Raw genomic sequence first — 13,142 nt, forward strand, 5'->3', positions numbered from 1 at the left:
AACAGAATCAGGGATTGATTACACTATTATAATAACATACGTTGAGTATTAAATAACTAATTCGATTATTTTGAACAAGAGTAGCAGATTGATTTATTTGAGATCGTTCGGAAGGAACATTATCATTTCTGTGCATTTTTATAGTCGCGATGTAGTCATACCCGGAAAAACACTAAGGGACCAGAAGATTTATAGACTTTCAAAAGAAATACAACACTACACAATTAAAACAAAAGAGCTCATTCAGAAATAATAGGAAAACGATAATGTTCCTTCTGCCTCATGCTGCGTTTAGCCCATCAGCGTAATCGTAATTTCTGGTGATGAACTAACACAAAATAATTAACATTCAAGTAAATGAGGAGATGAGAATCATCAAGGTTAATTTACTAAAATAAGTACACTTATCTTTAACACACGTTTTTTTAATGCTACGTACCTTTTCATACTAAATTACAATAGATGACCATTGTGGTTAAATACTTTATACATTTCAGTCAAAATGTTCTCTTGATGTGGTGTGTTCGTTATCAATTACAAGAAACTACATGTTTTCTGATTGGAAAAATAACGATTAGCATATTTACTGAATATTTTCACATAAAATATAGAATACCGATGCGTAACGCAGCAAGACCGCGTCCGCCTTTCATGGAATACAAACAGTAAAAGGAGAGGCACCCAATGCCTCATTTGTCTTGAAACAACAGAATTCTTTTTTATATCATTAATCGATACAAGTATATAGAGGTTTACAGTCACCGCGCAAGAACGGCAAAGATAAAGAATAATAGATTCTGTCACTGCTATGCGATGGTTCATTTCTTTTACTTTACAATTGTTCGATAACTTTAGGCCATCAGGCGTGTACTATTGAGCATATATTAATGTTTGTGAGGCGAAAATTACTAATATTACACTACCTCCCATGAGGAGGGAAGGAATACCGAAGGTATTACTTTCATCCTCATGCTCATTGGAATATTTGTAATTTTCAGGTGTAACATACAGGTTATTAAAAGTTTTCATTTCACATTCATTCCATAATAAAAGAATTAACGTTACAATTTGTAATTACTGACGATAGATCATTGCCAATTTGTTCTGTTTTTCTATCAGTCTTTGTATAGATTCAATCTTTCTTGATGATTCTTAAAATTAAGGCTATAGGTACACATATTTACAAACTTTATAAGGAAAATAAGACAGCCTTCATTTTTCATCGTTGCAAAAGTAATTTGACTATCACAACTGGTACACAACTTTCTGTTTTGACTGTATTCATTATATTGTCATCGTCTTGTCAGTTGATTGCTTTGTCCGTTATCGCACTTAATTATACATTTATTTTCGTCGCACATACACTATTTACGATAGACTTTGATTATAGTGCTGCCACTGGTGATGGCTTCGACAAAGAAGTCCGTATCTTTCACTTTCAGGGCTCGAGAGTGGTTCCCCGAATTATTTCACATATGAAACAGATAAAATATCTTATATTACAATAGCTTACAAAACTAATGTTATACACATGTGGGATGGGATATAGGAAGGATGGGATCCTTTGACGTATTTTCGTGTGGTTACTTTCATTCGCATCGCATTTCAACAGTGTTCAGAGATGACCTTGTGACTTATCTCTGTTTATAATGCGTCATTATACTAATTACGCAAACTTCTCTGTCTTAGAGTCTCTCAGTAGGTTTATGATACATACAAAAATGTTTTCAGTACTGGGTGTCAATGTTTTGCTACAGAATGTAGCGCACAGCAACTGCTGTTGGCGGTTCAACGTTTGCATTATTTCGTCACATGGTGGCTGTCCGCTTCCAGTGTTGCGAGCATTCTTGAAATTCCGTCTGCGCGCGCACCTGACCGGAGCTTACTTGCAGAGCGTTGATTTCGCGTTTGAGGTGCCGTGCGTCGCTTTTGTTCGTCGGATCGTGGCTTTGAGCATTTTAGTTTGCTGGAGGGAGCTTCTGCCACCGAAACTGCCTCACATCACTTCCTGTCTACTATCCAGTTATGGATTCACAGGTAAGTGGTAGCTACCGCTGCAACTGCATGTGTGGAATGACAGTGATTATGTCACACTGCACACATCAATGAATTTTTCACACATATGGTGCAGTAGAATACTGCCACTGAAAATCGTCGAACTTTACAACTTCATATGCACTGTGGTGAGCATCTGCGTGAACATTGTATTTGATAAAATGCTCACTTCATAACATCACACTGTGTTTACAAGTTGACTTACATACTAATATTTACAAGAGTTCATTTAAATCGAGAAATAATCTAATTGACCACTTTGAACCAGAACAATTGTTTATTAATTAGTCTTTTCTTTTACCATTTATGCCTACAGTCACAGGTAAGCTATTAAAAGTTCTTTTTCTTTCACCAAATTCATTGCAGTCTCCTTTACAAATTAATTTCATTCATAGTAATCTTTATCACACTTGCTTATTCATTTTGTAGGCCCAATATATATTTTTAATGCTCATCTTATTTAGTGACTTGTGAGAGGTGTTTCATTTATGTCTCTCGTATGTGCTTGTCTTTAAAAAAATTCGAGGACAGATTTGAAAATAGCAAATCCGCCTCTGTATTTCGTGTGGAAATACAAACAGTTGAAAAAGAAAAGTGGGCAAAGCGGGCCTACTCGCAGATCGTCGACAGAATTTAAATTACTCCTCAACGAGGTCGAAAATTTAATTTACATTGCGCAAGACAAAAGCAATTTGCGCGTCGCGAACCTACTCATTTTTATACGTAGTGCCTCACTTCCCAAGCACACGTGCATCGTTACAAGTTGATCCTGGAGAGTGCCTGGGATCTAGGATCTATCACTTCAAGCATTTATATCTAATATGTATCTTGCTGCAGTTTCCTTACTGCTCTTTGTTCATTTCTTGGACTAAGTGAAGTTTATGCATTACGCATTTGGGTATTAATTATCGTTTGCATATATAAAAGCCTCTCACTAGAGTGTTGTTGTTTGCTGCTGAGGCGATCTGTGAAGCTTGGGCGAGATTCTTGTTCTATTTGCTGCTAGCTTGTGAATTTGCAGTATTGCTAATGCTCTATAGTACCATGAAGTTGCCATAATAAACCATATTACTCATATGTTCTTTTACTCAGCTTGTTTATAGTCTGGACTCATCTTACTTTGGGTTATATAATAAACTTCCTTTTTATTCCATCACGCTTTTACTTAAGGTTAACGCCAGGTCTTTTTAGAACAATTGCGCTGCATTATCAATCTGTTCATGCTTAATCCTAGGTATCTGTTTACCTCAAAGAGATGATTCCTTTTTTTCAGTCTTGACATTAACTCATGTGGCGTGAATCCGGTCGACAGATGAGGAAGGTGGTTTACAATCTGTTCAAAAGGTGTTACGAAGTCTACCCACTTAGACTGCTTATTCGAAATGTACGTCCTTATAAATCTGTTAAATTCTTTGGAGATTCTTTCTGTCGGATTCGACTGCAGCCGAAACCGGGATATCAAAATTTGTTTGATTCCATGGCGAGCAAGAAATGCACGCCACGGGCGTGATGTGAAATTTGAAGCATTATCGGAAAATATTGACTCAGGAACCCCGAATCGTGGGAAATAATCATTTTCAATGAGACGAATTTTCGGAATTGCACAAGCAGATTTCACTGTGTACAGTCTTATGTGCTTAGAAAATTGTCCAGGATTGATACTAAGTATTTAGCGCCTCCCCTACGGGTGGGTAGTGGACCTGCCAAATCAACACTAAGAAGCTGGTTTGGCCTTTCAGCAATTATTGGATTAAGTGGAATTGAAGCGGAAATGTTTAAGGATTTTGCCTTTGAAAGATGACAAAGTTTCTCAATAATTTATGGATTCTCTGATGTAGATTCAGAACATAACAGTAAGTCGAGATTTTCCTTTTACATTTCTCTGGCCCGTAGTGACCCCATGAAATGTGAGTGTACCACATAAGATGTCCAATGAAATTTTGAGGGATGCAAACACACCACCTCTCAGATGACTCCGACGTCTTATGAAATAGCACTTGGTTATGAACTTTATAAAACTTTGACAACTTGTGGGCTGGATTTTCGTGAAGAATTGGTTTAACCTTTTTCTGTTTTATATCTGCATTTTGAAGAATCTTAATCTGCCTACATAACTGAAGAAAATACTTTCTGTGAATTGGATCTTTCATTAACAAAATTTTATAATTAGACATTTGTTCCAGCAGTTCGCTGGTTTCTGGTAAGCCCTTAGGTGAGCGAGAAAGTGCGTCTGCTATAATATTATCTCTACCTTTTATATATACAATGTCAAAGTCATATTCCCGTAGGAATAAGCAACATAGAGTAAGACGGGGATGTTGCAACTTGCATGTAAGGAGAAATGATAAGGCTTGATGGTCTGAATAGACTTTAATTTTTCTTCCATTGATATAATAGTTAAATCGCCTAAAAGCCCATACAACGGCGAGTGCCTCCAACTCAGTAACCGAATAAGACTTTTCACACTCAGATAACACTCGACTCGCAAAGCTAATCACTTGGATTTGCTCGTGTCCATCGACTAATTGAATCTGGAAAAGACAAGAGCCGATACCCATAAAGAAAGCGTCTGCAGTAATGCAAAATTACTTATCCATCTGAGGATGATTAAGAATGTTACTGTTAACCAAATTGTCTTTAATTTTCTGAAATCCGTCTTGGTATTCCGGCGTCCGATTCCAATGTGAATTCTTTTTAAAAAGGTTGTGAAGAGCGGGATTGTTCAGTACTTGATTGGTAACAAAACGTCTGAAGAATGACGTAAGACCGATAAATCCTCTCAGTTGCCTTTTTGTAACAGGGGTTGGAAAGTTTTTTATAGCAGACAATTTTTCCGGGTCAGGTTTAATTCCTTCAGGGGTGATGATATGTCCTAAAAATTTAATTTCACTTTTTCCAAACTTGGATTTCTTAAGATTTGCTGTAACACCGTACTCACTGAATCGTTGAAATACCTTTTGGAGAAGGGCCACATGATCTTCCCAATTTTTCGATGCTACAAGAACGTCGTCCACATAGACTGTTACCTCATCTAAAAGTTCAGAACCTAGTACATAGTCAAGAGCTGAAGTAAAAATTCCGGAACTTACATTTAGTCCAAACGGTATAACTTTGAAACGGTAAGATCTACCTGCAAATATAAACGCAGTGTACTTCCTAGACTCACGCGCAAGTTTTACTTGCCAGTAACTGCTTTTCAAATCAAGGGTGTTCAAATATTTAACTCCATGAAGCTTCTGCAGATGCTCTTCAAGAGCCTCAGGTCCCGTTCTTATGGGTACTATAATTTTATTGATTAATCTTGCATCTAGGACTAGCCTTACGCTACCATCTGATTTTAGTACAGACAATAAAGGACTCGAACAAGGTGAATGAGATACTTCTATCACATTCCAGCGTAACATTTTCCTGGTCTCGCACTTGACAGCTTCGCGTCTCGCATATGTAATGGAATAGCTTGTTCTACAGTAGGTTGAATTGGGCAGGATATCCATTCGATGTTCAAAGCCTTTTATTAGTCCAGGTTTCTTAGAAAATACTTGAACGTAATCTGTTAACAAATTGTAAAGCTCATTCTTCTGTTGTTTGGATAATTCAGTGGACTCACTAGCTTTACCGTATAATTCATTCTGACCGGGACTTAGGTCTTTATCCTCATCGTCATTAACAATTTCAAGATCTGTCATGTCTTCTGTCTGACTGTACTGTTGTCTTTTAGTCCATGGCCGTACTGCTATTTGAAACACACCAAAGTTTGTCTTCACCGTACCTCTTAACAAATTTTCTGTTACTTGTTGCTGACCCGCTACTAGAGTACAAATTCCACACTCGATGTCAATTTTAGCTTTCGTCTGTCTCAAGAATTCCATACTCAGAATACAATGGCACTGATAGGTTTTTAACAATAAGAAAAATGCATGTTACTGAAATAGACTCTATCTGGATTTGAAGCTGAGTCTGAAGATTTACACGTTGTGTTAGTGGACCAATTGCTCCCGAAACGGTGCAACCTTGAATTGGAAATGATAAAACTCTGTATACACAGGATAATTGCTTAAATAAACATAAAGATAAGACATTTATACTAGCTCCTGTATCTACAATGGCTGTTACTGGTATGTTGGCAACTAATACTCCTATGGAAGCTTGAACTTGTTTGTCCCACGCGTCATCATTGTCTTTCGTCTCAGTGTCTGCTACTAGATCATCCCGTATGTTTGTCTCTTTGTCATGCCTAATTGATTTAATTTCGTGTGGACTAATGGACAGGGTGCCCCCATTCAAACCTGCAGCATCCTCATGGAGGCTAAAAAGGTGCTGCTTTTAATTTTCCGCTCGACGCTTACTTTCCTGCTGATTTATATTTCTTAAAGTTTCTTCCGTCTCGAACTGGTGTTGGTTTTGTGGTACGAACTCGGGTGAAATGGATCTTGTTGTCCTGGCGTATTCGCTTGCGCATAATAAATTTGCGTATTATGCGGGTGTTTAGGCTTCAGACTTCCCGAAAGTCCGTTCGCTTGTTGCGTGAAGAGTATATTTTGTGGCTGAAAAGTTTTCTGCTGTGGTTTGTGTTGATTGTAACCGTTACTGTACGTTGGTCTCCACCTTGATTATGCCATTTATTTCCTTTCCACTAATGATTTGAATCGTAAGACTGATCGTTTTGATAATTACGGTTCGTCGGTTGCGTGTTTCCATATTGCTGGGGCTGTGTATTATAATATGCATTTCCGTACTGATGTGGTGACAAATTATATATTGGATTGTATCCCCGGCCGTTATTGTACTTATTTTTGTATTTACTGTTGGAGTACGTAGTGTGTTTATTTTCGAAACCGTTGTGGGGTTGGTACTGGCCGTCGCTGTGACGCGCTTTCGCTCTGCCACCATTGTGGGCTGCGTACTCCGTATTGTGCTGGCAGCCTGCACTGAAGTGGGCGTTGCCAACATCAACTCTAGCGTCCTCGTAAATCAGATCTAATGAGTCTAACTCAGATAGGAAGGTGTCCGTATCGTCCTCAGACGCGTTTACTAACTTTTCACTGATCGCAATAGGTAGTTTTTAGAATCATAATAACGTCTTTGGCGGTGATCGGCGAATCCCAGAACTTGAATTTCGCTAAATACTTTTCAAAATGTCTCCTCTGACTATCGCGCTTACTGTTAAACACTTCAGCGTTGTAAACCTCTTTTCTCAGGCGCTGCTGCACATCAGAACTCCAGAATTTAGCTAAAAACATCTGTTCAAACTCTTTGTAACTTTTACAAGAGTCGACCATTTCGGTTCCCCATAAGGCAGTGTCGCCTACGATAAATCCAGTAATGAATTGAATTCGCTGGCGGTCACTCCAGTTATTCGGAAAAATTCCTCAGAAATTTCGGAGGAATACTATAGGAGGAATTTCTCTTTTCTGTGGGTAAAAGGTCCGAAAAACACGACGTTTGATCACGCTTTCCTCCTGCATCACACTGACAAAAGTGGGCTGGTACTCTGATTAAATTGTGCTTCTATAGAACTATGAGTTCGAGAGTTATCAAGTGGTTGAACGGTAATGTACCTGCTGTTGTTCATCACACGGTGGTGAATTATTCCACTCTCCTGATGCGGGATGTGGGGAATTTTCAACTTGACATTTTAGTGCATGAATTTCATCAACTATCTGTTGACGCCATTCAGGTAAATCTTGAGCTAACGTTCGTCTTATCTGGCCTAATCCTGACATGGCCGTGTCTCCTGTTTTTCCAGGGGCTGCCAATATTTCAAAGGTTACATTTTTGACAGTTTCCCTGAGTTCGTTCTTGACCTTGTTTTCTATGAATCCGTCTTTGTTTTTAATCCACTCTTGGTAGTGGTCGGACAATGCTTCAGCATGTGCCTTAACAGTATTCTTTATTTGATCCTCTACATTAAGAGTCTCAATCTGTTTGGAAATATCATCAAAATTATCGATCGTGTCTACTGCAGTTTTAACTTCTTTGACCTCATCAGAGATTGCATCATCTTCTTTTAAGGTCGCAGCTTGTTGATGATATTCCATCACTTTTGAATTTATCTCTCCCTTGGCGCCATCGATTTTTTCATCTAACCGTTTTGAGATATCCTCTATTTTTGACTCTATTTGTGTGTCATTTTCTAACCTCATGGTCGTGATCTGACTACTGATTTGGTTTTGGACATAACCCAACAGATATTTAAATCAGCTGTTATGTCTGCCTTTAGTTCGGCCTTTACCGAATTTAACCGTATATTTAGGTCATTTATCTCCATTTGTAGATCTGTTTTTACTGAATTTATGTCTGTTTTTACTGAATTTATGCCTGCTTTTACTGAATTTATGTCTGTTTTTACTACATTTAAGTTTTCATTCAGATTTGCAAGGATCTGGTCTTTATTACGCCGTCTTTCGGCCTTCTCTTCTTCTTCGCGGGCCTTTAAATCTAGTTTTTCCTGCTTTTCACGTTCCTTTCTTTGCATTTCTCTCTGTCTTTGACTTTCGAACTTGCGTTCCATTATTGTTTCGATCATTGTGGCCAGCGGGAATAGTTTGCACACTAGGACCGGCTTCTAAAACTTCGCTCGAGGCTGCTTCTGCCTCCGCTCGTGTACGTATCGCGCGTGATCGTAATGGATAGCGAGGTCCATTCGCATCACCGCTGTAATCTGCTTTTGTCTGTGTCCGCTGTTTGCCATCAGCCATGTTCATGAATTATTTGTCAAACGTCAAAATGCTACAGATATTGTTTGCTTGTCACGGCCGTCAGTCGTTTGTCTCTGACGTAGTGCTGTGGCTTACTGGGACCTAAGACGAAATTTTAACTCTGGGTAACAACTGACGTTCACGTACGGCAAGAAGACAAGATGGTTCCTACTAATTACAAACAAATGAAATATCACACGTTTTATCAGTTTTGAGCGTAATTATCCGCCATATTGCAAAAATTTTTTGATGCACTGACAACAATGGTACACTTCCACTGAATTTAACTACAGAAGAATGGACGATGGACAAATTGAAATAAAGGTGTTTCAAGGCAAGGAAAGACAGTTTTACGTTCTGATCAACTCGAAAGATGCTAAGTCACTACGAAAGCTTGGCTACTGTGTATGAAAATTTCACTTACTATGGCTGTCTTGATGGCTGTACGGCTGGATACTCGCGTAATTTCGCGTTATCTTACGTCGTTCTTCTGAACTAATTACAGGTTTGTCCCACTTCTCTTTCTCGGTTGAAATGCATCCACATGAAAAAAAAGGAAAGCTTTTAGAACAAGCAATGAAAAATTTTTAAACACGTTCATGAAATTATTTTGATTATTTTGATCGAGTCCCTGTGTAACGTTGCTCTTGGGGGGCGAAAAAGTGAATATTTTGGTTGGGCACTTGGCAACAGAATCAGGGATTGATTACACTATTATAATAACATACGTTGAGGATTAAATACCTCATTGGATTATTTTGAACAAGAGTAGCAGATTGATTTATTTGAGATCGTTCGGAAGAAACATTATCATTTCTGTGCATTTTTATAGTCACGATGTAGTCATACCCGGAACAACATTAAGGGACCAGAAGATTTATAGACTTTCAAAAGAAATGCAACACTACACAGTTAAAACAAAAGAGCTGATTCAGAAATAATAGGGAAACGGTAATTTCTGGTGATGAACTAACACAAAATGATTAACAATCAAGTAAATGAGGAGATGGAAATCATCAAGGTTAATTTACTAAAATAAGCACATTTATTTTTAACACACGGTTTTAATGCTACGTACCTTTTCATACAAAATTACAATAGATGACAATTGTGGTTAAATACTTTATACATAAAAGTCAAAATGTCTTGATGCTGTTTGTTCGTAATCAGTTACAAGAAACTACATGTTTTCTGATTGGAAAATAACAATTAGCATACTTACTGAATATTTTTACATAAAATATAAAATACCGATGCGTAACGCAGCAAGTCCGCGTCCGCCTTTCATGGAATACAAACAGTTAAAGGTGAGGCACCCAATGCCCCATTTGTCTTCAAACAACAGAATTCTTTCTTATATCATTAATCGATATATGTATATAGAGATTTACAGGCACCGCGCAAGAACGGCAAAGATAAAGAATAATAGATTCTGTCGCTGATATGCGATGGTTCTTTTCTTTTACTTTACAATTGTTAGATAACTTTAGGCCACCAGGCGTGTACTATTCAGCGTATATTAATGTTTCTGAGGCGAAAATTACTAATATTACAAGGAGAACCATTTATGTATATACGTGAAGTGCAACGCGACGGACGAGTACAATACTCGCATGTGTGAAGTGATACAAAAATAGTAAGGCCTGATAACAGTGAAAATAACGGCTCAGCCGTGAAAAGAGTAAACGCTAGTCTAGCAAAGTGAATACAGTGAGTGTGACGCGTGTGGGACAGAGAAATCAGCGGAAATCCGTATAACTACTAATTGATGTGTGAGGACCGTCGAACTATTTTGCACTACGGAAGACAATGCCGAATCCTGCAGTGCGGCCCTTACCTCCAATTTCACTGGAAGAAAACTACGTCCACGTGCGAGATGAGGTGTTGGTGTTCGTCGGGTTGAGTGTTGGAGCAGAATCCGTCATATACAGTCTCCCGACTGGAGGGCATACACAACACCGACTACAAAAGCCTGGAGCGACATTACAATGCATGCGCGGGCAGTACTGCTTGCACCACTGCGACTGGCGCTTAAGCAATGAGCTGCTGCTGGCCATAAGTACAGCGAACAATGAGATAGCGTGTGCCGAAAGGACACCTTCTCAGAATTGCCAATGAACTTAAAGCAAGTGAGAAAAACAATTGTTAAAACAGGGTGAAAAGACAATTTAATGAAATCAAAATTTTGCCTTGTGCGCACCATACAGCTTAACAAATGTAAGGATAAATAACAAACTAAGACGGTAGCACATCACGGACGTGCAGTTATGTAATATAAATATATGTCAATGTATTTATATGTATGAATTTGCAATGGACGAAGAAATGAAGCTTTGTAGTAGCATAAGAGTATTAAAACTCCATTGACTTGCATCAAGTGACCAAACTATGAGCCCCAATGTAAATAAGGCTACTGTATACTGTCTCCCTAAATAAAGAAACTTATTTCCTACAGTATACAGAAGAGGGGCATTTGTGATGTGCCTTTTGCGTTTCTTGTTTTTATGATTCGTTTTCTTCAAAGGCAAAGAGAAAAGATGAAACGGTAGCCCAGCGTAGAGCCCGCGCCTACCGTCATGTATTTTTGATTTTCAAGTGTTAGAAAACATAAGATGTTTTTCCTTTTCCTCAGTAAGAGGGAGGACTCGCTCTTTGTTAATGAACGAAGTTCATCATCATCATCATCAGTGTTCTGCCAAAAGGCAGGTTTTCACATGGTAGTTCTCCAGGCTGTCCGGTCTTCTGCCATCCTCTTCAGGTCTGCATAATTTCCTCTTTCCTTTATGTAGTCTATCATCTCGTATCTCCTACATCCTCTCAGTCTTCTCTCACAAATCAATCCTTCCAAAGCATCTGCTAGCAAACACTTCCTTCTCACTGAATGTCCCAACCAGTTCTTGTTCCTCTCGCTTACAACCCTCAGTAGACATCTTCTCCCACCAATCCTTTCCAATACTCTTTCATTACTCACTCTTTCCATCCAGCTTATTCTCTCCATTCTCCTCCACATCCACACCTCAAATGCTTCTAACCTTTTTTCATGCTCTCGTCTCAGCGTCCATGTTTCTGCCCCATGTAGTGCCACACTCCGGACAAAACATTTGCCAAACCTTTTCCTTAGACCCTTTACCTAATTTGCCACATCAGAGTCTCCTCTTTCTGTTGAATGCCTCCCTCGCTATGGCAATTCGAGTTTTCACCTCCTGGTGACATCTCAAGTCTTCAGGTTTTGTGCTTCCAAGATATTTAAATGCACTTACTTGGCTAATGGTCTGCATCTTGTACTGATAACCATACTCTTTGTTTTTGCTGTGTTTATTTGCATCCCATGTTCCACACAAGCTTCATTCAGATCTTTCAGCATGTTATCCACTGTCCGCTCACTTTCTGCCACTAATACCATGTCATCAGCAAATCTTATACATTCTATACTCTTTCCACCAATAAATATTCCTCTTTTCCCATCTAAGCCTTTCGCAACAATCTCTTCAAGGTATGCGTTAAACAACAGTGAGGAAAGGCAACTAGCTTGTCTAACACCTCGTCCAATGCTGATTCCTTCTGACATTTCATTTCCAATCCTTATCCTTACTTTCTAGTGTAAATATAGATTCTGTATCTGTCGTCTCTCTTTCCAATCTTCTCCTTTCCTCTTCAAAATATCCATCAGCTTGTTACACTGAACTCTGTCAAAAGCCTTTTCTAAATCTATAAAAACAGCAAAGATTTCTCTACCTTTTTCCACGTATCTTTCACCTATAGTTCTTAACAGACCAATTGCATCTCTTGTTTTTTCCTCTTCTAATTCCGAACTGCTCCTCTGCAATACCTCTATCCAGCTTGCCATATAGCCTTCTATTCAACACTCTCAGCAAGACTCTAGCTGCATGAGAAGTTAGATTGATGGTCCTATACACTTCACATTTTTTAGTGTTTCCATTTTTCCCTGTTGGTATCATAACTGTTGCAAGGTAGTCCTCAGGCCATTACCCTTTGTCATATATCTCATTACAGAGGTAGACTATTATTTTCTTGCCTTGTTTTCCAGACTCTTCAACAGTTCTGCTGGCATCAATTCCACATGCAAATGGTTCAAATGGCTCTGAGCACTATGGGACTTAACATCTGTGGTCATCAGTCCCCTAGAACTTAGAACTACTTAAACCTAACTAACCTAAGGACATCACACACATCCATGCCCGAGGCAGGATTCGAACCTGCGACCGTAGCAGTCGCGCGGAATTCCACATGCCTTCCTATTAATCTTCTTCAGCGCCTTTTCTACTCCTGCTTCCAAGATGGTGAATCCCTTTCCATCTTCCGGCACATATTGCTCCTCTTCAACTTCAATTTCGCTTTGTATTTCATTCCCCTTATACATACATTCAA

This window comes from Schistocerca serialis, chromosome 5 (assembly GCF_023864345.2).
Source record: "Schistocerca serialis cubense isolate TAMUIC-IGC-003099 chromosome 5, iqSchSeri2.2, whole genome shotgun sequence".
Taxonomy (NCBI): domain Eukaryota; kingdom Metazoa; phylum Arthropoda; class Insecta; order Orthoptera; family Acrididae; genus Schistocerca; species Schistocerca serialis.